Here is a 27,049-nt window from a genome sequence, read left to right on the forward strand (position 1 = left end):
TTCTCTTAAAAGACAGCATCATGGTGGTTGATTACTCAGCTTCAATTATCTTGTCTCTCAAGGAAGGTCAAGAGTGGAGAAAAAATGTACCGTCAAAGCTAGTGGACCGTCAACAAGCGTCAAAATTGGCCCTACTCAAGACACTTGGAGCATCAACCTTGTAAGAAATCCACCTTTTCTTACCTCTTAAGAGTTTTTCTTCCTTATTTGTATCCTACATGGATACTCCCATTGTAAATATCCAATTCCATTTGTAAATTAATACTAACTCTACTAACACTAACCCACTATGAAAAGTCCTATCACCTCCATTTCTCTCCTCTCTCTTTCCCCACCAACTTCTTGATAATTCCAAGCAAAAGAAATTAGATAAATTGCTGAAAATCTAACCCAACCATGGTTAGAGGAGTAACCCTAGCCTTCAAAATTGCTATAAAAGGAGGGTGTAGCTAGCACAATAAGGGGGGAGCCATAAGCAAGAGCACTATGATATAGCTTGAGAAGCCAAGCTCAACCTCTCTAGAAGGAGCTCTTGAGTGGAAGCTCATTGTCTTATGCATGTACATTTGTTGTAATAGGGGATTAGCAAGGGAACTCTATGCCATTGTAAGAGAGAGAGTGATCATTCAATTGAGAGTAGGAAATCTATCATTTCTCCTACTAGTGTAAGCCCAACATTTGCTGAATCAAGGAGGGTGGATTTGGACTAAGCTTGGATATTTTGTCTCCCTTCCAACGTGAAGTAATGGACAACAATGATGCGTAAGTGTCTTGGTGTTTTTTGTTAAGTTCTTGATAGCTTGTCTCTGGTGTTGTCATCAATCTAGCCATAAATCCCACATACTGTAAGAGGGCGACAGGGTGGAGAGGACTCCCCTGGCTTTAAGACAGTGATTGGGGTGGCTTTTCTTGTGATGTGTTGTGGTGAAATTTACGCAAGCTATGTTGAACAAATACTAATTTCACTTTGATTTGTCATGACAGATTTGTAAGAAGGTATTAATGCAACAAGCACCCCCTCCCCCTTTCTCTCTCTTTCTTAAATATATAGTTGTGTTTGCTTGATCATTGTCGATACGTTTCAAAGCAGCCTGAGCACTATCTCTCTCTCTCTCTCTCTCTCTCTCTCTCTCTCTCTCTCTCTCTCTCTCTCTCTCTCTCTCTCTCTCTCTCTCGTGTTTTAGTGTGTGAGAGTGTTCCATTGGTGTTAGGGTTAGTGTAAATTCCTTGCTTGTTTGTGGGTTGCTCTAACGATTCTCCTCTTTTGCGTCCTAGTTCGCTCTTAAACTAGGTGGTGCCCCTTGTGTAGTTGGGATTTGGCTGTGGGTTTGTTGTTTTGGTTTGTGTTGTGTTGTGCCCCAGCCCCATTGAGCAGCACGGGAGCCTTGAAGGGTGTCTAGAGGTTGCTCTTCTTGTTGCCCGCCCCGGACCGCCTCAATATATATATGTATGTATATATATATATATATATATATATATAACCCACCCCCATTCCCACGCACGCATGCACACACACATATACATATACACGCACACACACGATTACACATATGAATACACATATGCGCACACCCGTTTATACACACACACACACATAAATACAAAAAATGAGGAATTTTATGACTACGATGACCACAACAAAGGAGGACGACCCGGATCACGCGACCCCGACAACAAAAAGAAAAAAGGCGCCAAAGGCATGCCCCAGCCGCGACCCCGAAAAGACGTAGGCACTACATCAACGTACCGGCAAGCTTCCATTCACCGGCATCACGCGACCACAACACCGTTTTCAGTAATCCATAGGTTATCATCATCATTTTTTGAGTTTTCACCCAAGCCTTGTAAAATTCCCAATTTGTAAATTCCCTCTCTCTAGGTGATGGTCACAAAGGCCCACCTAGAGGTTTTCATTTTAAATAACTCCCAAGACAAAGCAAGGGTCAGCCACACCAGGCCCACCGCCTGGCTTTGTCTCCCCGATTAGCTTACCCTAATCAAATCGGGATTACCCTAATCCAAGCAACCAACACCTATAAAAGGGCACTGAGAGGTCACTATTGGGAGGGGGGCAGTTCATGAGAGGTCAGCACTTGGTAGAGTTTTAGTGAGAGGGATTAACACTATTGGCATCGCGGGGAGGGGACTTGTGTAATGGTTTGTTTTGGGAATTGCACCATGTGAAGGGAGATACGTCCACCTCTCGACTCCAGTGGTCGATGCACACACACATACATATCCTTGGTAGCGAGTTTCACATCATCGAGTCGTCTCTAGAGAACACACCAAGTAGATTCACCATCTCTTCTCCCTATCTCACTATCACCACGGTGTGTCACCTCGCCGGAAGGAAGGTCATTGTAAATACTGCAAGCAATAATTCTCCCTCACACCCCGGAGGGTTTTCATCATTTGTCAATGCTCTGCGTGTGTGTGTGTGTGTGTGTGTGTGTGTGTGTGTGTTTTTGAATTCGTGGTGTTCCCATCACCGTTGATTGCGTCCTAGCCACACCAAGCTAGGTGGTGCCCCCTGTTCGCTTTACCGTGACCAGCTCAAGGCATGCATCGGCTCCCGGCGTTTAGAGGCCGTCCGGGTTCGGGTATCGCTTTGCTCTCGTCAACATCAAATTTGTATCGTACCTAAAGATATTCACAAGACCGCAGTCTGCACTACCTTCGATCTTTATGAGTTTATTGTGATGCCTTCTGGACTCACAAATGCACTGGCCACATTCAATCGAATGATGGACCGCATCTTTCATAGGCATCGTGCTTACACGGGAATATTTTTTGATGATATCATAATCTACTCTAAAAGCTTAGAAGAACACAAGTCTCACCTTAAGGCGGTTTTCCAAGAAGTGGGAAACAATAAGCTTTATGTCAATGGCAAAAAGAGTGAGTTATTTTTAGAAGAGATTTGCTATTTAGGCCATATTAGCTCCAAAGAGGGTATCCACATGGATCCCGACAAGTTGAAGATAATAGAAGAATGGCCTCAACCAAAGAATCTTCATGAACTCAGAAGCTTCATTTGAATGTGCTCTTACTATAGGAGATTCATTGAAAATTTCTCCATGATAGTAGGACCACTTCATGATTTGACTAAGAAAAGGTCAAATTCCAATGGATAGCTAAGGAAAATAAATCTTTCCTAGCACTTAAAGAAAAGCTTATGTCTAAGCCCGTGCTAGTTCTTCCCGACCTCACAAAGCTATTCGAGGTTGAATGTGATGCTTGCGGTGATTGCTTAGGCGTTGTTCTTTTGCAAGAAGGACATGCCATAGCATATGAAAGTTACCATTTAAATGAGCAAGAAAGAGTGCTAGGAATCAATAAAAAGGAATTACTTGCAGCTCTAGATTCATGGAAACACTATTTGCTTGATAATCCTTTCATCATAAGGATAGACCATCAAAGCATCAAGTACTTCATGACACAAACCAAGCTTTCGGATAAGCAAATGAGGTGGGCAAACTTCTTGTCACAATTTCACTTTTCATATTGCTCACATCCCTGGTAAGCACAATTCGGTGGCAGATGCTCTCTCACGACGAGCACGAGCAAATGCTGTTTCAGTGGCTTGCCACAATGATATATCTAGGATGATATGGATCCATATTTTGCTAACGTCATGTCCGCTTTGAGTATGGGGAAGATACAATATCCATATGAGCTAAAAGATAGATTTCTGAGGGATTTCTTCTCTATGGCTCTAAGATATGTGTTACTAAAGAATTGAGAGAGAAAGTTATGTTAAAATCCCATGCTCCTCCTTATGTGGGACATCGGGGCATACAAGCCACTACAAATGCTATTGAGACATACTTTTACTAGCTATCAATGAAACAAGACATAAAAGCTTATGTTTTGCAATGTTTGATGTGCAAAAATGTAAAGTATGATAGAGGTAAACAAGCGGATTATGGCATCCACTACCCATCCCAAATGCAGCTTGGGAAAGTATCTCCATGGATTTCCTTTTTGGTTTACCAAAATCAATTTATGGAAATACGGGCATATGGATGATAGTTGATAGGTTTAGTAAGCAAGCACATTTCATACCTGTCAAGAAGACTATCAAAACTAATCATATGGCTAACCTCTTTGTTTCTCAAAGTTTCAAGTACCATAGCTTGCCAAAGTCTATAGTCTCAGATAGAGATCCTCGCATGATGAGTCTCTTCTAGAAAGGACTATTTGAGAATATGGGCACAAGGTTGAACTTCTCCTCCACCTATCATCCTCAAATAGATGGGTAAAGTGAGATTGTCAACTCCACCATATTAGATCTACTCAAGAGCTTTGTCAATGTTGTAGATCAACAAAATCAATGGGAAAGGTACTTACCATTAGTAGAGTATGCGTATAACAATACCGTGCATACCTCTATAGGAAAGTATCCCTTTGAAATAGTTGAAGGTCGGTCAAAAGTTCCTCCTATTTTGAGGATGCACCAAAAGATCTTCGTTGCTGATGAGTATGTGCCTGATCTTCAAACGTCATTTGAGAAGATAAAAGACGCCATAAAAGCAATACAGCTAAGACAAAAGATAGTGGCTGATAAGCATAGGAAGATGACTGGGTCTTGCTCAAGTTTTCCAAAGCCCGTTTAAGGAAAACAATGGGAAAGGATTAGAAAGGCATGCACTCAGGTCATCAAAAGTATTATGCAAAGTTAGCACGTTACTATTATGGTCCTTTTCAAATTTAGGAACGTATAAATGAGACGGCTTATAGTCTAAGGTTGTCAGCTTCTTGGCGCACCCACAATGCCTTTCATGTAAGCCTTCTAAAGTCTTTAAAGGGAACACCTCCTACGGAGCCCCTTGAAGAAGAACCCCTGAATTTGAAGAGATGGAAGAAATTTTGCAACCCGAGGCTATTCTAAGACACGAAGATAAGTTTCTATGGAACGGTAGGGTTCTTTGTAAGTATTTAGTTAAGTTTAAGAATTATTCTTTTGATGATTCTAGATGGATGATGGAGCCCCAGCTCCAAAGATTCCATGCCTTAGGTCAATACATATAACGATGAACATGGGATGCCTACTTCCCAAGCCCACAATGTATAAACCATGGTATTAAAGACTGGTTTTTATTCATGTTGTCTTTTATGTTTTATGATCAAATGTGCATGCAAGTGTTTGTACACACATTTTGGACCTTGTACCCAATGTACCACATGTATATACATATATATATACTCCACTTGCTCAAAAAACTAGTATCTGTCTGGAGCTCTAGCTCACATTTGTATGAGTCTCTCTCTTTCTCTCTCTCTCTCTCTCTCTCTCTCTCTCTCTCTCTCACACACACACACACACACACACACACACACACACACACACAAGTAGGTTTTAGGTCATCATCTCTTGTGTGCTCAGCTACATACATTTAGACACATACACACACATGCACACACATACAAAGAGAGAGAGAGAGAGATTTAATGGCATCCACATGCTACAAGTGGGCTTGGAAACCTCTCAGAGCTCATGTGCAAGGTTCGTTGTGAGAAACATCAACAGTGCGCGTGAGAGTGTAGACCTCTTCACCTTCAACGTTGCACCACACTCTACCACCTGCCCAAAATCTCCCATAGCATATTGATATCCATTGAGCAAAGACAAATCCACACACACCGGTGTTGGGATTTCTACGTGTACGTGAGCTACCAACGCCATGGGAGAACTATTTGTCAAATAGCCCGTAAGAATCGCTTTCAGCGGCCATTGACAATACTAGATATCTCTAGTGAAACTCCATCTCTCCTGATCCAAAACTAAGAACAAAAGGCTCAATAAGGGTCACCGCACTCCCGAATCATCTCATGTGTAGAGAGTTCTGTGAAGTACACAACCAATGTAAGTGTGAGTGCAACCCACTCCACGAGCAAGGGCCGCATCTTCCTATCTCTGCAGGATTTACCAGTCATATCTCCAACCTTGCAATCACCATTGATGAGAGTCAAATCTTTTCCAATTGGAGTTGGGAATCCCATACCATCTATTGTATGTGGACAAGGTGTGTATGATATAGAAAGCTATCCAAGAATTAGCCCCATTTTGTCCTATGTAACCAACCATACCCAGACAATCCTTCTTGGACTACACAAAAGCCTAACCTAACCCATGAATACACTTAGAGGCCTATGAACTTGAGATCTGGATGCATCATTGAACCTCTTGAAGAGAGTGCTTCAAACAATCCGCAATCAATTCCTAGTATTGGGACATGCTCATTAGTAGAGTCTTGCTCTGGTGCAACTACTAACCTTCCTAGAATCTTTAGTGAATCCTCACTCTCTAGTGACACCATGAGTGCCTACGAAGAAGGGGAGAACCCAAGGGTCGAGGCTCCTAGTAATAGTGCAAGCCTACTGGATAGATTCTCCAACTTTATCGGCTTAGGTAACACCAATACCAATGCCTCCCATGAACCATTGGTAGATGAGGAAGTTAGCTCATATTTCGCTAATGGAGCCCCAAGAGAACCTCACCATGTAGAGATCACCGTACCCTCACAAGCCATAGAAGAAGAGGCATTTTTGTTTGACAATGGAATGACTCATGAATCGGATACATTAAATCAAGGAATCTCTCTAATTAGCTCGCCAATTGGAAGCAAAAGCCACCTTGCGAGGTCAACAAAGATTGATCGAGCGTCAGGCTAAAGCTAAAATCATTGCCGACAAGGGCAAGGCTAAGGTTGAGAGCACTGCACCTATCGATGCGAGAGTTTTTCACACTGTCAATTGGGAGTACGATGTCAAGACTCAAACTCTCCATGATAAGGTCACAAAATACACCTACCCAGTGTCATCGGAGGGGTTAAGGGAACATACGGTACAAGTCTATTAACTCTATGTATCATTTGCATGTACATATTTTCTTCTTTTGTTCTTCTTTATTATGGCACACAAGGACCAGTGCAAATAAACCTCACAAATAGAAGCCACTTAACTCCTAATGGTCAAGTGTTTGAGCACTCTTGAGTCTTTAGGATTCTATCATACATGCCTTAAGTAGCCTTAGGGCCATTTTTACACTACGTGCATCAATTAGGTTGAGTGGCATATAGCACATCATCTTATTGGATGTGAGCATTAGGAACACTTAAAATTAGACACCCTGGCAAATATACATTGCTCACTAATAGCAATGATAGTGAAATATGAAGGATAGTTTTCTCCTACAAGGGTTTTTCCCCTTCATCATCATCCTTATTAACACAACTCAAGTTTAGATGACGATTCATAATGCAAAGCCATAGACCATACACATACACATAAAACATGGTAGTTGGTCATGTACTTAACGCATTGCCATAGGCCATAGACAATAGTGATATACCATACACATTTAGATATAGGCCATACACACGCACATAGACTTAGTCATATGCAAGTCATACACATACTCATAATCATAGGCCATGCAGATATACATAGGCTCATATGCATATAGATACACATACATATATGCCATACACACACGTGCACGTACATAGTCATGAATACATAGCTAATGTTATTGGGATAACATTAGACATTAAGCATAGCCATTCACATAGCAACTAGATTCCTAAAGTTTAGATGACGATTCATAATGCATAGCCATATACCATACACATACACATACACATAAAACATGGCAGTTGGTCATGTTCTTAATGCATAGACATAGGCCATACACAATAGTGATAAGACCATACACATGTAGATATAGGCCATACACATGCACATAGAATTAGTCATATGCATAATCATACACATACACATAATCATAAGCCATTGAGATATACACAAGCTCATATGTATACAGATACACATACATATATGCCATACACACATGTGCATATAGTCATGAATACAAAGCTAATGCTATTGGGATAACAGTAGACATAAAGCATAGCCATTCACATAGCAACTAGATGCCTAAAGTACATAGACATAGCGTAACATAGTGTAATATTTTACAAAAAATTGTTAAGAACTCCTTTTGACATAGAAATAATGTCAAAAGAAACATTAAAAGCATCACTAAATAAGGCTACATTTAGAATTTTTCAAAAAAATTGCCAAAAAAATTGCCAATTTAAATATTGGCTTTTAAAATATTGTCAAAGAAACTATTGATAATCATTGCAATATTTTCGGGAGGAAATTTAGGCACACATACTGGTTACGAATATTATGACAATTTTACGTAGTTTCTTTTTTGCTTTTACCTAGCAATCTATTGTTTTAAGAGAAAATATATTGTACTTTATTTAATGTTGCAATGACCTTGTATTAACAAAACTTTGGAGAAAAAATGTGTCTCACTATGAGAAGTAATAATTATACAAAGTTGGGGGTAAGAATAAAAAGCAGGATCAAAATGACAAGCATTTTGAGGTAAGAGGAGTGGGGGAGAACTCTTGGAGGAGCCAATGAAGAGCTTTGTTAATGATGAGGAAGCAAACAACAATTTGCTCTTGGAGGTTATCTAGTTGTTGGCCAAGGTGGAGGTGGTTACAATGAAGATTGTAGGCTACTTGTTTCACACATATTACCTCCTCTCCATGATCACATCCAAACTCTACAAGCCTCCTCTCACTCTCTACATCCTCTTCTAGCCCTGCCATTAGGCACCTTATGTGTCCAACATTCTTCTCACTGTAAAACTCCATCTCGCTAGGGCCTCAATCTTGGCCCCTTGTTTTTTTTGAAAACATATCCTCTTCCACCCATACTGCTTTGCCTTTTTTTTTATGTTCTTTAGTACTCTTAAAGCTTTGAGTTTTTTTATGTTCTTTAGTACTCTTAAAACTTTGAGTTCTATGACTATGCACCCTCTTGAAAGTCCTTGTGCACTCAGTCTTTGCGATGGCAAATGGCACATTAGCTACGCTTGCAACCGCATGCATTGCCACAACCACTCTAGCTATTGTCACCCCCACCACAACTATAACGAGCATATGCAAAATACAACCACCCCCTTTCCACTTCTCCAACATCCACACCTCCCTTTCTATCAATATCCTCTTCTTTTCTACCTCTTTGCTTAGTGCATTGTAGCTTTCCTCCACATCCACAAACATTCGATTCATCGCATTGTCGACAAAAGGGTTCCTCGCATGTGCAATTTTGTATAAGCCCTCTACCATTTGCTTATGTTGTAAATAGTTGAATTCTTCATTGGTTGATATTGGCATTGTTGAAAGCATCATATCAATGTGATGGCACTAATCACGCGCCTCACGGATGCTATGGAGGAGAGTCCCACATAACTTGAATGCTTTCCAGTTGCTATCAAAGTAATCCATTGCTATATTCATGATTTCGGGCTCCTCAACCACGCGGCTTGTGTGGAGCACACTCTCCAGAGTCTCTTGGTTTGGTTGGAGAAGGCCATTTATATTAATGTCGATGTCTATTTCGCTATAGCGATGATTTGAAGGGGACATGACAAAAGGAAAGTCCCCCACTTTTGCCATGAATTCATTGTAAGATTGTGTTCTCACGGCACGGTTATAGGTGGTGGACCAAAAGGAAGTACTTGTGTGGGGAAGCCCCTTGCAAGGGGAGAATTTCCTAGAATTGGAACTTGGGAGATCTGAAAATGAAAAATTGCCATACACAAGGGGTAAGGAAATGAAAATCAGCAAACAATGCACAAGGGCTGAAGGTTGAAGATGTTCAGAGAAGGAGAGAACACAGAAGTAGAACCCCAAAGTGTGTAGAATACACACATGAGATGATGTATATATAGAGGGGACCTGGGTGCCATATATAGAGAAGCCATATATTGAGTAGCTTCACATATAAGCTCAACACCCCCGCTCAAATAAGGGTCCCTAACTGTGGATGAAAAAACCCTTGGGAGATCAAGGGAAAAACCCACAGCTCTATATACACCCACCGTTATATTATAAAAATCATTAAATATACAAATGTTTACGAGGAGCTACATCACTCCTTTTACAATGAATGTTTTATGAGGAGTTACATTACTCCTATCCTATCAAATACAATAATGAATACAAAGGTTCAATAAAGAGGTATAAAAGCTATCGATTAGCTTGTAATCAAAAGTGTCTCCGTGAATCTGCTGTGTAGCTTGTCATCAATATCGCATCACCAAACATGTCTTCATGTTGTCATCAATATGGCATCACCAAACATATCTTCATAAATCTTTTATTGTCACCAAGTTTGTCTTCATAAAATCAATTCTTTGATCAATCCTACATAGATCATAGACTCCAAAAAGAACATGTCATGAAAATTATTAGCATCGTTAATGAAATAATTACGTTCACAATGCCATAAGAGATGGTTCGCGACGCCACTCTTTTGACGACATATATACGCACGACAACATATGGTACATAAAGTATAAACGTAAAAGTACAAAATGTGTGATTACGTGATACAAATGATATGTGTATATACTACATAAAACAACATTTATCAATGTAGTGATCAATGAATACCATCAAAGTATTAACAAAATATCATCATTATATCAATAAAAATGAATAAATGACCATGGTATCAACGAAAAGCATCATGATATCAAAGTATTAACAAAATATCATCATTATATCAATAAAAATGAATAAATGACCATGGTATCAACGAAAAGCATCATGATATCACCGAGAATAATCATTGTATCAACGAAACAACATCATGGTATCACCGAGAATAACCATGGTATCAACGAAACATCATCATGGCATCACCCAGAATAACCATGGTATCAACGAAACAACATCATGGTATCACCGAGAATAACCATGGTATCAACAAAACATCATCATGGTATCAACAAAAATAACCATGGAATCAACGAAACAACATCATGGCATCACCGAGAATAACCATGGTATCAACGAAACATCATCATGGCATCACCGAGAATAACCATGGTATCAATGAAATATCATCATGGCACCACCGAGAATAACCATGATATCAATGACATATCATCATGGTATCAACGAAAATCACCATGACCAAAGTATTAACAAAACATCATCATGGTACCATCAAAATCACTATGGTATCAATGAGAAATTATCAATAAAACGACGTAAACTATATCTCTAAAAGAATAATTATACGAGAATCAATGAACGAGTATATCATATAACAAAAGATCATGTACCAACAGTAGCTCGATAGAATTTGGACGATCATCAACGGCTCGACTGAATCGGAACGATGTGTAACTGGCTTCTGCAACAAAATTACGTCAGAAACAAATATATGATTGATGAAGAAAAATATAATTGAGAAGTTTTCAATTATGAGAAAAATCAAAAGCAAAAAGTAAAATTTTGATTTTCAAACATATTCGCAGTCCGAGACGATAACCCAAAATCGGTGCAGAATTTAGAGAAACTTTCTTCTGCAAAGTTATAGACCACATCGATTTCGGTCTCCCATAGCGGGTAGTTTCTTCTGCAAAGTTGTAGAACACATCGATTCCGGTCTCTCACGCGGGTAGTTTCTGCAAAATCGTTTTCAATAAGCAGAAAAATAAAAAACAAAAAACAAAAATTGCTTTTTATGTATGTACGCAGTCCGCGAACGATAACTCAAAATCGGTGCAGAATTTGAAAACACTTCCTTCTGCAAAGTTGTAGACCACATCGATTCCGGTTTTCTCAGCGGATAGTTTCTGCAAAATCGTTTTCAATTAGCAAAAAAATCAAAAACAAAAAGCGGAAGTTGCTTTTTAGGTATGTACGCAGTCCGGGAACGATAACTCAAAATCGGTGCAGAATTTGAAAACACTTCCTTCTGCAAAGTTGTAGACCACATTGATTCCAGTCTCCTAAGCGGGTAGTTTCTGCAAAATAGTTTCCAATTAGCAAAAAAGTCAAAAACAAAAAGCGGAAGTTGCTTTTTAGGTATGTACGCAGTCCGCGAACGATAACTCAAAATCGGTGCAGAATTTGAAAAAACTTTCTTCTGCAAAGTTGTAGACCACATCGATTCCGATCTCGATGACGGGTAGTTTTTGCAAAATCGTTTCCAATTAGCAGAAAAATCAAAAACAAAACGCGGAAGCTGTTTTTCAGGTATGTACGCAGTCCGTGAACGATAACTCAAAATCGGTGCAGAATTTGAAGAAACTTCCTTCTGCAAAGTTGTAGACCACATCGATTCCAATCCCTCTAGAGATTAGTTTCTGCAAAATCGATTTTGATCAGGAGAAAAATCGAAAACAAAAACGTACTGCTCTGATACCATGTTGAGAGAAGGAGAGAACACAGAAGTAGAACCCCAAAGTGTGTAGAATACACACATGAGATGATGTATATATAGAGGGGACCTGGGTGACATATATAGAGAAGCCATATATTGAGTAGCTTCACATATAAGCTCAACAGAAGAAACTTATGTTTTACCATTAAGTGTTACCTTTACATTGCATATTTTTCGTGCATAAGCCTTTCTAGTTGAAATGCATGCATGCGTTCTCTGTTCTCTTCATGGATGCTCAGCTCCTTGCCTTCAAATAAAAGTATCTTGTTGTGTGTATGAGAGAGAGAGAGAGCTAAGCACAACAGAGAGAGAGAGAGAGAGCAATTTGCTGACGTGTAGAAGAAAGGTCTGTCGAGGTGGCAATAAAGTTTCCACGTTTTCCACGTCTAGTTAGAGTTCTCTCTCTCCGTCTGGGACCATGCACGCACATATCAATACTTACATAGAAGCATCATTCCTCTCTCTCTCTCTCTCTCTCTCTCTCTCTCTCTCTCTCTCTCTCTCTCTAAACCCTAAAGACCCTCAACATCACAACCTTTGGCGCTAGGCAAATCCAAATGATACATTGGGTCGAATTCCATTAGGTAGAAAAATGTTTAATAGCTCTTGTGAATGTATGAACTTGTTTAAAGATATGATAAATCATTTTAGTCCATGTCTTCTGTCTTGTGATCTCTCTCTCTCTCTCTCTCTCTCTCTCTCTCTCTCTCTCTCTCTCTCTCTCTCTCTCTCTCTCAACACAAAGATTGCAAATCATGGAGACTAAAAGGATAAACAGTACAAATGTTTCACATCTATCACATCACATTAAAGAAAACATCACTATCTCGTAATTTTTGTCTCTCGTGTCCCCTACGCCTCGGCCTCCCCTCCCCCTCTCTGTGACAACGCACATTCCCATTCCACAATAGTATAACCATCAACAATAATTGAATAGAAATTGAAGTAAAATAGATTCTATACCGATTCTCTTGATAGCAAAAAGTAGAGGCATAAACATGGCTCTCGGAATACACACACACACAATAAGCTCTATCACATTACATTAAAAAACATCATTTCTCTCGCTTTCCTCTCCTTGTCCCCCACACCCCCCCTCCCTCTCTTTCAATTCAAATTCCAATTCCAAAATACTATAATGGGTACGAATCATAAACAATAATTGAATAAAGTAAAAATGATTTTGTATGCAAGTAAACTTGTACAAGTAAACGGGCTGCCGCATTTTTGGACTAGAACCAGGCACGCTATCCTCAGGACTAAATAAGACATAGTATTAAAGAGGGGGGGGGGGGGTAAGGGGATCAAAGGCAGAGAAGTGCGCGCACAAAAATCGGAGAGGTTGCAGCCGTAGATGGGCACTTAAAAACTAAACTCGGCCACAGATTAAACCCGAGCAGCGTCTATGTTTTAATAATAAAACCCCAAAAACCCGGGCCATGGGTACAACATGTGCGCGCGGGTGGGATGGTTACCCCATGCGTCACAATCTGGGCGACGAGGCCCTGGGTTCAAATCGAGTCGCCGCCCGGGTTCTTTTTCGCGTTGACTTGCCGCGCGTCCGGGTTTAATCTGCCTCGGGCTCCCCGCATCCACTTCTGCGCCGTCGATCCCCTTACCCCCCCCCCCCCCCCCCCCCCTCTTTAATGTTATGTGTCACTTAGTGTCGTGGGCACGCTATTGGTCCCTTTACCCTACGTCACTCACTGTGGGCGTAGAACATGGGACAACCCATCATCATCATCATAAACCGCCCAAATTTTCTCGGCCTCAAATATTTATTCTTGCCCCCGACCATGAAATTATAAGAAGATGATGCTTGCACATGCAAATTAGTCGCAACTTGCTATGGGAAAACTCCGTAGATGTAGGGAAACCTCGGCTATAATGAAGCCTAGCATGAAGGGAAGTAGCAAATAGAAAGAATCAGTATAGAAAATAAGTAGTTGTTGATAGGGAAAAGGTACCACTAAAGATAGATGCCTGCGCATGTAGTTGTTGGCATTATGTGAGAACGATCTACATTGTAATGCAATATCACCTCAACTGGTTCATCTACGTGCGTAGCACCCTTGCAAGGTTTTTCCAAAACTTGTACAACGCCCACATGTCACACTTCTAAGGATAAATATGAATAGTTTGTGGTAGTTGTCCAGTATCATGCGCCATGATGTGCAAAAATATATCCACCCACAGACCCTCGGATCAACGTTTTCCCAAATATGAATCCACCGCACATGTAGGCAAAACCAACCTTAACCCATGTGTGTACACATCTTTAGGTATTGTTTTAGCGAGAAATAACCAATTCATGTGCACATGGAATGGAAGTACACAAATCATTTCGTCACTATGGGTGTAGAAAATGGGGCAACAACCCATCATCATCATCATAAACTGCCCAAATTTTCTCGGCCTCAAATATTTTGGGTTGTTTAGAGGCCATTTTGGTCAAATTTTTTGGGAGATTTTCAAAATTATTTGACCTTACCCAAACTTGTCTAGAACTCGTTTTGAAGGCAATAGATCACTACCACACGAAAAAATAGCGCACTTTTTTCGAACAAAATTGCCCGAATTTTTGTCAGTTTCCCATAGTGAATTCACTATGCGAAAAATCGTCCTGGGACTAGAATTTTGACTATGGGTGTCGTCCCACTCGTAACAATGCGAAACTTATACTCCCCAAATTTGGCACCAATGACCAAAAAAAAAGGCTCCATACTCTTCTTTTTTTTTTGAACCTCTTCTCTTTTCCCAATGCTTGCAAGACTAGCAGTAGCAAATGCACCTTAATGTGTATGACAAGGAATTGTGATTCCTTATTTGAGTAGATTCACAAGATTGCTGATAACTTGAGCTCCGGAAGGAATTTTGATGATTCGTAAAGACCGTTAAAATCCTGGGACCATGCTCTACAAGGCTAGCTCAAAAGTTTATAGCAGTATGAAGGATGGTAAGGAATCGCGATTCCTTACTTGACACACAGTGATATGTTTTGGTTTTTCAGATATGTTAAGCACATTTAGTAGAGCTCAAAAATTATGTTGCCCACCAAAAGTGGATTCTGAACGCATATCAGAACATGCAATCTGTGCTATTTCAGAGACAGGATGATAGAATGATGACCACATGAGTTTCAAATGTCACATTTATGAACTAACAACACCAGTGCCATTCCCATAACCGCTCTCGTAACCTCTCTCTTTATCTTTGTCGTTCCGTTCCGCATGCGTTGCTGTATAGCCGTAGCCCCGAAACACTGCGTCTACTCCCATTTACTCTTCCTTCTTCCATTTAAGTGCTTTGCGGTCCTATTGCACTCTTGTAACATTCCATCTTTAGCCTGTTGTTCTCCAAATACTTTGTATTTGCTTTATCATATTTCTCAAAACATGGCTGTAGGACATTAATTAAAATGACCGCCTTTTTTGCTTTAGCTTTGTGTTGACTTCTTGCAATAGCTTCTATGTCGTTGACTTTTTGAAATAGTGTACTATGCAATGTTAGTCGACCACTCATACACATGAGAGTTCATGGTGTGCTAGATGTGCTTAAGATAGCACTACCTAACAATATAAGGGCATGCGAGTCGGACCTAGTTCTATACCTCCCAATATTTAGTCTTTCTTAAGAATTGTAAGCTCCATGTTTTATTCCCTTGCAAATTTTAAAAGCTAACCCCTTGGTGGTAGAATAGTCCTTAAATAAATGAACAAGATCTTCTGAAGCTACTTTGCACCCTAAGCAAACATCATTGCCAATTCCCCTAATCTTGATTTGGTAGTGCTTAAGATAGCACTACCGAACAATATAAGTGCATGCGAGTCGGGCCTAGTTCTATACCTCCCAATATTTAGTCTTTTTAAAGAATTGTAAGGTCCATGTTTTATTCACTTGCAAATTTTAAAAGCTAACCCCTTGGTGGTAGAATAGTCCTTAAATAAATGAACAAGATCTTCTGAAGCTACTTTGCACCCTAAGAAAATATCATTGCCAATTCCCCTAATCTTGATTTTGTTGTCCCCATTATATCTTCCATGAGAGGACTTTTGTATAGTAATATAGAGGCTTGTGTTGCACCTAGGCACGTGAACAACCCATTTTGGGATTGTCTAGTGCACTTGGTGTTACACAAGGAGAACATCTTTTAGTGTTGACGGGTGTAGGTCACAAGCGACAACATAAGCCTTAGAGAAGTCTCTTCTGAGTCAGTATTATTTTTACAGTCTCATGTTCTTTCGGTGGTCTCTCCCATTATTTCTCTCAGGAAGCACTTGTGTTGGAATTATTGTTTTCTCCTTAGGAATGTTTTCAAGCTTTAAAATGTATGGGGAAGGATAAATCTCCTAGATGGGATGGTCTTACTGTGCGCTTCTTTTTATATTTTTGGGAGTTGTTGGCTACTCTAGTATGTGATATTTTTAATAGAGTTTTTAATAGGGAAATAGTAGACCCATGGATTTTTCAAGGCATGATTATACTGATTTGCTAAGCAAGTTGCTTGCTCCTTGCCTAAGCATTGGAGGCCTATCACCATGTTCTCTGTGATTTATAAGATTGTTTCTAAGGCTTTGGCCATGAGACTTATGCCATGTTTGGAAAGAGGGATCTCTCCTCATCAACATGGGTTTATTAAGGGGAGATCTATATATGACAACATTTTGTCTACTCTGATTGGGATTGTTCTTGCTCATTTCTATGATCAAAAGTGTATCCTTTTCCAACTCGATCTGGACAAAGCTTATGATATAGTCTCCCAGTCCTTTATTGATGCTACTATGAGAAAATTGGAGTTTCTCCCTAAAGTGGTTGATTATGTGATTTCCCTCACAGCTAATGCTTATTCTGAGATTTTGTGTAACGGGGTTTTCCCTTAGCAAGGACAGTCAAGCATGCCCCCTTATCATTTGTTGTGGTTACTCATATTTGTTACCATATACATGTGGTAGTGATGTGTGTGAACACACTAGGACCGCCGGGGCATTTTTTCCCTCTTTAGGAGGTTTTTCCCCCCAAGCATTGTATATATGCCCATCATTCTAGGGCTATCTATCTTTCCATTGCATACTAAGTAACACACTCTTCACGGTGTGCCTTGAGCTTCCTTCGTCTTCTCCAAGCTGTGAGTGTTTCTCTGCAACCCTAATTCCAACAATTGGTATCAGAGCAGGTTACGTCCTCCCGGGCTTAGTCGCCAGCTGCTCCAGCACACGCCTGCTCACTTTCTCCGATTACAGTGAGGTTTGGCAAGCGTTCGCAGTTCGAAAAATATTTTGGGAAAACTCGTAGAGCTTAGTCTGCTCAGATTTTCAATTCAGGCTCATTTCGGCCTCCGTTTCCACTATAGGCAGGTCTGCACAAGCAATTTCGTCATTTTGTGCAGAATTTTTGTCAGTGCCGATTTCTACATAATAGGTGCCTTACAGTCTTCTAAGGTTTGTGCTATATAGCACGTGTTGTTCTCGCTCCGTTTCTCCTATTTTCGGGCAGTTTTCACATCAGGTGCAGCATTGCTGCTGAGGACAGGTTAGATGGGGACAATTACCCTATGTGGGCTTATATGATGCAACACGTTCTTGTCTCAAAGGGCGTCTAGAATATTGTGCAGGGCATTGATGTACGTCCTGGTTCTGAGGATGCAGGCGATGTTGAGGATGTTGCAGGTCTTGCTGCAAGGATTGCTGCTATCAGAGTTGTTTCGCCTACGACAGAAGAAGCTCATTGGATGTAAAGGATGCTCAGGCTCATGCATTGATTGCATTGTTTGTGAAGCGCACCATTGTTTCTCACATCCGTTCAGCAAAATCTGCAAAACAAGCTTGGGATATTTTGGCTGGTCTTTATACAAGTCGCAATGAGGCTAAAATTTCTTTGTTGCGTAAAGAGCTGGAGTCGAAGATTATGCATGAGGAAGATGATATGAACACTTTCCTTGCAGGTGTCAAGGATATCAATGAACAACTTATTTTTGCAGGTGAAGTCATTTCAGACAGTTCCCTTGTGCAGACTGTTCTTGATGCCTTACCAGATTCTTACCAGACTTTTGCTAGTACTTGGAGACTTATGACCCAAGGAAATCCTAAAGTTGTCAAGTTTGATGCATTATGCACATTGTTGTTGCAAGAGTCACTTTCCAGAAAAAACAGGACTAGGCAGCGTGCAGTTGAACAGGCTTTTTATTGCTTCTCAAAGAAAGGGTGGTAACAGCAATGCAACCACTTCTTATGGTTCTGCTGCGAGTGGCAAAATTCTGTTTCTAATGCTTCTGCTGGCAGCAATTCGTTTGGAGATTCTGGTGATAAGGGCAAAAAGAAGATGCGTTTCCATTATTGTAAAGCTAATGATCACTTGATTAAGTCGTGTCCTAAGTTGAAGGCCAAAGAGGCTAAGAAGAAAGAGGGTGGTTCCACTGCAAATGTTGGTTCCACTACAAATGCAGTCATTGTTGAGTCTTCTATGAAAGAAGACTGTGTTGCTGATGTTGATGCAGAATGGGATTTTAGCGCAGGGTGCACTTACAATCCTGCTGTCCATGATGCATGCTTGTCAGTTGCTGCAAATTCACATGTGTGGTATTTCGACAACGGTGCTACAAAGCACATTACCTCACATCGTGAATTGTTTACCTCTCTCGAATCTGTCCCTCATGGGAATTTAGTCACTTGTGCCAACAATGCCTCGTATCCAGTTCAGGGAGTTGGAAAGATTGTGCTTACTGCTACAAATGGCAGTTCCTTCACACTTGTTGATGCACTTTATGTACATGGGATCAAGAAGAATCTCTTGTCTGTATCCGCACTTGCTAGACTTGAACTTGTAGTCAAATTTGTGAATGACAGATGTACAATTCATGATCTCAGTTTTGGTGATGAAATTGTTGCATCTGGCCTTTTGTGCCGTGGGCTGTATAAGCTCACTTTGTATGACAAGTGTGGACAAAATTTTGCAAATACTGTTGCAGATTCAAGGGCTATTTCAGATGAAAAACTTTGGCATGCACGTTTTGGTCATCCAAATTTTGCCAGTTTGCTGCGTTTGCAAAAATCTGATATGGTTGCTTCTTTTCCGCCTCTTGAAGCACCTATCAAACATGTTTGTGAAGGCTGTATTTTGGGCAAAATGCAGCGTTCTAAGTTTCCAAAGGATGGTTCAGTTAGGCCCACATGCAGGTTGTAGCTTGTGCATAGTGATGTTTGTGGGCCCATGCAAACTCCGTCCTTGGGCAATTACCTGTACTTTGTGACTTTCATTGATGATTACTCCAGGCATGCATGGGTATTTCCGCTTAAAGCGAAGTCCGAAGTTTTTATGTGCTTCAAACAATTTTTGGCTATGGCTGAAAATGTCTCGAAATGTACTATGGGCACCCTCCGTTCTGATCGAGGGGGGGAGTATATGTCTCATGAATTTAATGCATTTTTGGCTAGTTGTGGGATAAAACACCAATGTACAGTGCCTTATACACCTCAACAAAATGGTGTTGCTGAGAGGAAAACAGGTCACTGACGAAAATGGCACGATGTATGGTCAAAAGTCAATCTTTGCCACATTCTTTTTGGCTTGAGTCCATCATGTGTGCCACTTATGTACTTAACAGGTGTCCTACGAAAGCTTTGCAGTCTATTACTCCATATGAAGCATGGCATGATAGAAAGCCTTCTATTGAGCACATGCGTGTTTGTGGTTGTTTGGCATATGCTTTGGTGCCACAAGTGCATCGCAGAAAATTGGATGATAAGGCTGTGAAATGTATTTTTGTTGGTTATAGTGCTGAAAGCAAAGGTTACAGGTTGTATCACCCGCAAACAAAACGTATTTTGGTTTCAAGGGATGTAGTGTTTGTGGAAGATTCTGTTCAGCCCTTGCTGTCATGTACTAGAGACAGTAATGTAAGCTCACAGGACATTTATGACACTTTGTTGCCTCTTTTTAGTGGTGGAAATACGAATGTAAGTTCCAATGAGGCAAATGTACAGCCTATGGGGGTTTCTGAAAATGTTACAGATCAGCCTATTTTACTGATGCAGATGTACATGATGTACTTGATGAGGAAAGGGCTGAAAATGAGCAGGCTAGAGGTATGCCAAAATGGCCGGTGCACACTTTGCGTGACAGTAAATTGGATGCACCTTTGTCTAGTCGTACTCGTTCAGGCTCTCGCCATGCATCTTATGCATCAGATTGTTATGCTTTGGCTATGTCTAGTTTACATGATGTTGAGGAGCCTCTATCTTTTGATGAAGCACAGAATTCAGAAAATTGGATGGCTGCCATGCAATCAGAATATGATGCACTTATTGAAAATGACACATGGAATTTATGTGATTTGCCTCCTGGCAAAGAGGCCATTGGTACAAAGTGGGTTTACAAGTCGAAATGCAATCCGGATGGTGAGGTCGATCGCCATAAGGCTCGACTTCTTGCAAAGGGTTATGCACAACAAAAAGGCATAGATTATGAAGAGACTTTTGCTCCCACTTGTCGTATGACTACTATGTGTTTTCTATGTGCATTGGCAGCTCATTTTGGTTGGGATGTACATCAATCAGACATTGTTACTGCTTTTTTGAATGGTGACATATTTGAGGAAGTTTATGTAACACAACCTCACGGTTTTGTCATAAAAGGACAAGAGGACAAAGTGTGCAAATGTAACAAGGCTTTGTATGGGTTGAAGCAATCTCCTCGTTCTTGGTATGAGAAAGCTGACACTCATTTGGTCAAACAAGGCTTTCGTAACAGTCCAACAGAAAGCACATTGTATGTAAAGCGTGAGGGTGATGTACTTCTCATTGTGGTTCTTTATGTCGATGATTTGCTGATCACTGGACCAAATGAGAGACATATTGCTGAATTTAAGGCTGATTTGAATGCTACTTTCAAGATGAAAGATTTGGGGCTGTTGCATCATTACTTGGGTATACATTTTAAGCAGTGTGATGGTGGTATTGCCTTGTGTCAGAAAAGTTATATAGAGACATTGCTATGTAAGTTTGGACTTGAGGATTGCAAACCTATTGCCACTCCCATGGAAACAGGTTTGAAGTTGAGTCTACATGATGCTTGCGATCTTGTTGATGTCACTCTTTACCAAACTGTTATTGGTTGTCTCATTTATGTATGCAACACGAGGCCAGATATTCAGTTTGCAGTCTCACAGGTCAGCAGATTCATGCATAGCCCAGGGTCTAAGCATTGGCAGGCTGTCAAGAGGATTTTCCGCTACCTTAGTGGCACTTTACATCTTGGCTTGTTTTATCCCAAGGAGGGATCATTGCCGCCAGACTTACATGCTTTTTCGGACTCAGATTGGGCTGGTTGTTTTGACACGTGAGTGTCCACAAGTGGTTTTTGCTTCATGCTTGCAGTTCATGTATATCATGGTTGAGCAAGAAGCAACCTATTGTGGCCACTTCGAGTTGTGAGGCTGAGTACAGGGCAGTCTTCACAGCTACGGTTCAGTGTGTATGGCTCAGACGCCTTATGGCTGATTTGGGTGTTGGACAGGACACTGCCAACACTATCTACAGTGACAGTCAGAGCGCATTGGCAGTTGCAAGGAACCCAGCTTTTCATGCTCGCACAAAGCACATTGAGGTGCATTACCACTATGTCAGGGAGAGGCTCTCAGCAGGAGAGATCAGCTTGGCTTATGTGCCAACACAGGACAACCTTGTAGATCTTTTCACAAAGGCATTGTCTCGTGAGGAGCTTGAAGCTTTCCGCAAATCTTTGGGCTTACTCTCCTTTGTGGACTGATCATGTCCTCAAGGCATGGCACTTCCCTTTACTCATGTGCCAGCTCTCGTTCACCGCATCACTCCAGGGGGGATTTGTTACCATATACACGTGGTAGTGATGTGTGTGAACACACTAGGACCGCCGGGGCATTTTTTCCCTCTTTAGGAGGTTTTTTCCCCCGAGCATTGTATATACGCCCATCATTCTAGGGCTATCTATCTTTCCATTGCATACTAAGTAACACACTCGTCACGGTGTGCCTTGAGCTTCCTTTGTCTTCTCCAAGCTGTGAGTGTTTCTCTGCAACCCTAATTCCAACAATATTTTAAACCTAGAAGTTGCTACTGAAAAAGGTAATATTTCTGGTTTGTTGCTTCCTGATGGAAAACAATTGTTAACCAAGATGTTTGCTGATGATTCATTTCAATTTCTCAAAGTTGAAACTTTTGTGTTGAGAAATGCTCTTCAAATTGTTTAGGACTCTTCCACCACTTGTGGATCCATGTGTGTAATATTGAAAGTCTAGCTTGCTTTCTATTGCAGAAGACAATGCTTTTGACCCCCCTGTTAGACATCTGGGGACTCCTATCGGGTTGATATTTTTGCTAAGCAAAGGTTTGATTGGGTTATGGCCAAGATAGATTCTAAAATGCAAAAATGGACTTTATCAAGAATGTGCTCTTATCTTATGTTTTGTTTTATATTCCTTTTTTTAGCTTTAACATGGCTAGATGGAATGCCTTTTTGAAGCCTATTAAGTTTTTCCTTTGTAAGAAGTCACTAGATGGAATGTCTTTTTGAAGCCTAATAATTTTTCCTATGGAGGAAGTCTTTTCTTAAACATAAAGCTTCATTGGATTTCTTGGGACTATTTATGTAAGCCTAAATAAGTAGTTTGCTAGATTGGGGATTTTGAATATGCATTTTCAAGCAATCCCTATGTGTGCTAAATTTGTGGTGTATTTTCATAATCCTGTATAATCTTGGACCCTTATGTTGATTCACATGTTGGGTCTTGCTAAATTTCATACTATTGGTGGGTTTTGGAAAAACCACTTTTGGAAGCAAAAGCTACTTTCAATGCCCCTCTGCTATTGAAAAAGGCACATTTCTCAGTTGATATTTTGCACAAGATTTAGTAGGCTACTATGGAATTATCCTAGAAAGGGTCCCACATATACACTTGTAATGCTTTACTGTAAGGCTTTGTCTCATGGTCTGATTTGTGGGATGACTCTATCGTTGGTATCATGACTTTTCTTAACTGAAAGTTATGTTTGGACTACATGATAAGGCTTTGCCTTTACTGTCTAAGGCTCTTGAAGCTTTATCTAAATGGTTGATCTCACATTGGATTAACTTCTTTTCTGAGTGGGTGTGAAACTCCATTGATTCATCCTCACACCCATTTAGTCTGCTTGTCTATACTTCTATTGGATGCTTTGGAGAGCAAGCTTAGTAGGTTATGGAAAAAAAAATGGTGTGCAACTTGGTGGTAGAAACTATGCTTTGACTTGTGGAATTTTGCTGCTGCACATGTTACTTTTAAGAATTTTCTATGGAAGGTATTGCTTTGCCTTATGCTCTTAAACTCTCTATTATGGGAAAGCACTTTGGTCTATATCCCCTTTGTAAGATTCATGTTGAATCATTACCTCATCTCTTTGGGGATTGTTGGTACTTGGGACAAATTTGGAAAAAAGGTAGTGTCTTTGGTTAGTAAAAATTATCTCTTACTGGGCATACTTCCACAACAAAATTAGGGAGTGGGTTTTTTTTTTCTTGTTATTCAGGTTCCATCTTTTGCAATCTATTTGGAAGTTCAGATATTATACTGTTTTTCTATGCCTTCATTCTCTTTTGACAGAGTGCTACACTGTTTTGTTCTAGATTGGGGTTTCTATGCTTCTATGCATGATGGGGTGGGTGATCAATGGTCTCATCTGGTTTGTCAAGTAAGTCTGGTTTGTTGCATTTTGTCAAGTTGTTGTGGAGGATGCTTTGCAGATAAGCATGCTGTGTGCAAAGCTTGAGGAAATGTAGGTACTCTTGTGTACATTTGTCAGAGTGCTACACTATTTTGTTCTAGATTGGGGTTTACATGCTTCTGGTTTGTTGCATTTTTTCAAATTGTTGTGGAGGATGCTTTGCATATGATCATGTTGTGTGCAAAGCTTGAGGAAATGCAGATACTCTTGTGTACATGTGTCATTAACTGCTTGAAGCTATATGTTACATGTATTTATGTATTGATGTTGATCCTCCAGGTGAATTCTGTATTTAACAAGTGTGGGGAATGGTTGCATTTCACCCCATTGGTGTACGGTAACATGTTGGGTAGAATCTACTTTGCTCTTGAAGGCTTTCCCAATTTCTCACAGATTTTTCAAGAATGTTGGCCCCTTATTGAAGGTCAAGAGTTTACACTGGATGAGAAGGGTGTCTTCAAGTTTCCTAGGAACCCCAAAATGCTCTCTCTCTCTCTCTCTCTCTCTCTCTCTCTCTCTCTCTCTCTCTCTCTCTCTCTCTCTCTCTCTCTCTCTCTCTCTCTCTCTCTCTCTCTCTTTGATCTCCCTCACTATGTCTCTCCCATTGCTCCTTCTCTCGAGATGGCGATGATGGAGGAGCGAGGGGTGGATGAGGGGCGCTCCTCTGTGTGTGTTTAAGTATGAAAAATCCCCTCATAATTGAACCATACTTAGACAATTGAGTTAGATAATATATTAAATAACAATAATTTAAAACAAGATGTCATAAATCATTTCATATACACCAATACAAAATTCTGTATCTAATGGATAATACAAACATTTAGATCAAAAATTTGATCATTGATCACTACAATATAATATCTGTATCTTATGTGCCCATCCTTTGGGATGAGCTTCCACTACATCTACATGCAGAAGGATCCAACTGGTACATTTGTTGGTACATTGGACGATCTTCCGTTACTGCTGTAGTTTTTGTTGTAATCCCAAGGAAAGAATCTCTTACCTGTCATCATCCAAGAAACACAAGCCTGTCAGAACTGGCATTACTTGGGAAGACAGGTGTCAACGACTCCCTCCCCTTGTTATTGGTGTCAAAAATTACACCAAAAACTAACACCATAATATAGATACAATATTAAGTTTAAAGAATGAGTCCTTAATTAATGATAAAGTTTTCATCTTTTAATTCCAGAAAAATCGGACAGCATCTCCTTTGTATTTTGAACTAATTTTCAAAAGTCCAGTCCACTGCCATCTCATCTAAGACCCTCACGTGAGGATTAAGGCTTTATTCAAAAACATTGTAGTATGTTCAAAGTAAAGTACTAACACTAATTTAAAAAATTATGCATCTTTTAAACAAGGAAAAAATGTTGAAAAGCAGTTCCCATTACTATATTTACAAGGTGAATATACCCAAAGCTCTAGCATTACATAAAAGGATAGGTGTCAATAATCTCTTTCTCTTGTTATTTGTATCAACACTTATTAATGAATTCACCACTAAACCAAGATTAAGTATGTGTCATATTCCTGCCACAATGAATGTAAAAAGGATTGGCGACAACCACAAAAAACCATAACTTCCAAACTCAAAACATAGTCCTATAATTTCTCATAACAAGCATGCCACTGCACTTATCATTATGATTAACATCACTCTTACGCCAAAAAAGATGTGTTAGATTCTAAAAAAACAAGAGACATTATGCTTCCAAGAGTAGCCTTCCAAATGATCAACCAATTTGGTCCACTGGTCATCAAAAAGGGACCAGCAATCCTTCAAAAAAAGCCAACAGATTATCATTACTAAACCGATCCTAAATTTCCAAATTATTATTCAATGATAGACCTCTGGTCCATGCTACAACAATTGTGACTGTTTTATGCATGCTACATAGTAATATATTTCAAAAAGATGTATCAATATATAGCTTTTTTCTAGGTCACTAAGAGGGGTTGTTAGCAATGGTTAGCAACCTATGCTTCTTGACTCTTAAGTGACTGATCTTGTCATTATATTGTACAAATATTTGTTCTTTCGATAGATCATTGTGATGCTATTACCTCTTTGGAAAACCATCAATACAAACCCTCTGAATTGTCAGCTTGACCCGCGAGCACAAAGGACACAACCATGCCGAGTTGTCTTGTGAAAATCACTAAGGATGTTTGTCTTAAAATCATATGCATGACATCAACCCAGACCAAGCAGCCTGTCAGTTTTTAGCATTTTTAAAGCATTTCAACTTAATGGATAATGAGAGGTTCGTAAATCTGATGCCAATTCTATCATTCCAAAGCTATATATTATGTATAAAACAAATTTTATTAAGTATCAGCTGAGCATGAACATTGCCAACATTTGACCATTTTTCCAAACAAAATCGTAGATTTATTATTAAAAGACATAATAGAATCTACAACGAGTTCTAATGTTAAACATATGGAGTAGGTGCCGATGCACCTACCTGCATAAGGATGTTGTCCTTTTCCTTGCTTGTTGGTGCAAAAGAAGTTGAAGGTGTGTGTGTGTGTGTGCGCGCGCGCTCGGGCTCTCAGCAAATCTGCTTCCGTACAGCTAGGGTTATGTTGTCGTTGTGCACAACCCGCTGTTTCTCTGACAAATGAGTTTCCAACCTCTTGTATGAAGCCTCTGATCTTATGCTATCGGAGCCCATTTGAGCTACTAGCTCAGAGGTGAAAGCATGAAGATGATGTCTGCAAACGGAAGGGAAGAAAAACACAGGAAAGCCTTGAGTTGTGATGGCAACCTCTGTCGTAGGTGTTGACGATGAAAGAGAGCAAAAACAGGGGAGAACATAAAGCGAGGGAGAAGAAACAAGGGAGGTAAAGAGCGTACCATATGAAAATCAGAAAACCAGGGAGGAGAACGCTATTAGGAAGAAACAGAGCAGACGCACGAGGCACCGTGCTATAGAGATAGGTAGCCCATGATGAAGGAAGCCATGGCCCACGATGATCTTTGTCAGAGTAAACCGCCATGTGTAAACTTGTATGCAGAAATCCGTGAGTGAGCCAGAGGA

At 40.2% G+C, this 27,049-nt stretch overlaps 1 pseudogene; it reads right to left on the reverse strand.

Annotated features, from left to right (window-relative positions):
* Positions 1-8,687: 8,687 nt before the first annotated feature.
* On the reverse strand, positions 8,688-27,008 carry LOC147456724 (uncharacterized; annotated as a pseudogene).
* Positions 27,009-27,049: the final 41 nt, after the last annotated feature.

This window comes from Adiantum capillus-veneris, chromosome 6 (assembly GCF_014529385.1).
Source record: "Adiantum capillus-veneris isolate H3 chromosome 6, ASM1452938v2, whole genome shotgun sequence".
NCBI lineage: Eukaryota > Viridiplantae > Streptophyta > Polypodiopsida > Polypodiales > Pteridaceae > Adiantum > Adiantum capillus-veneris.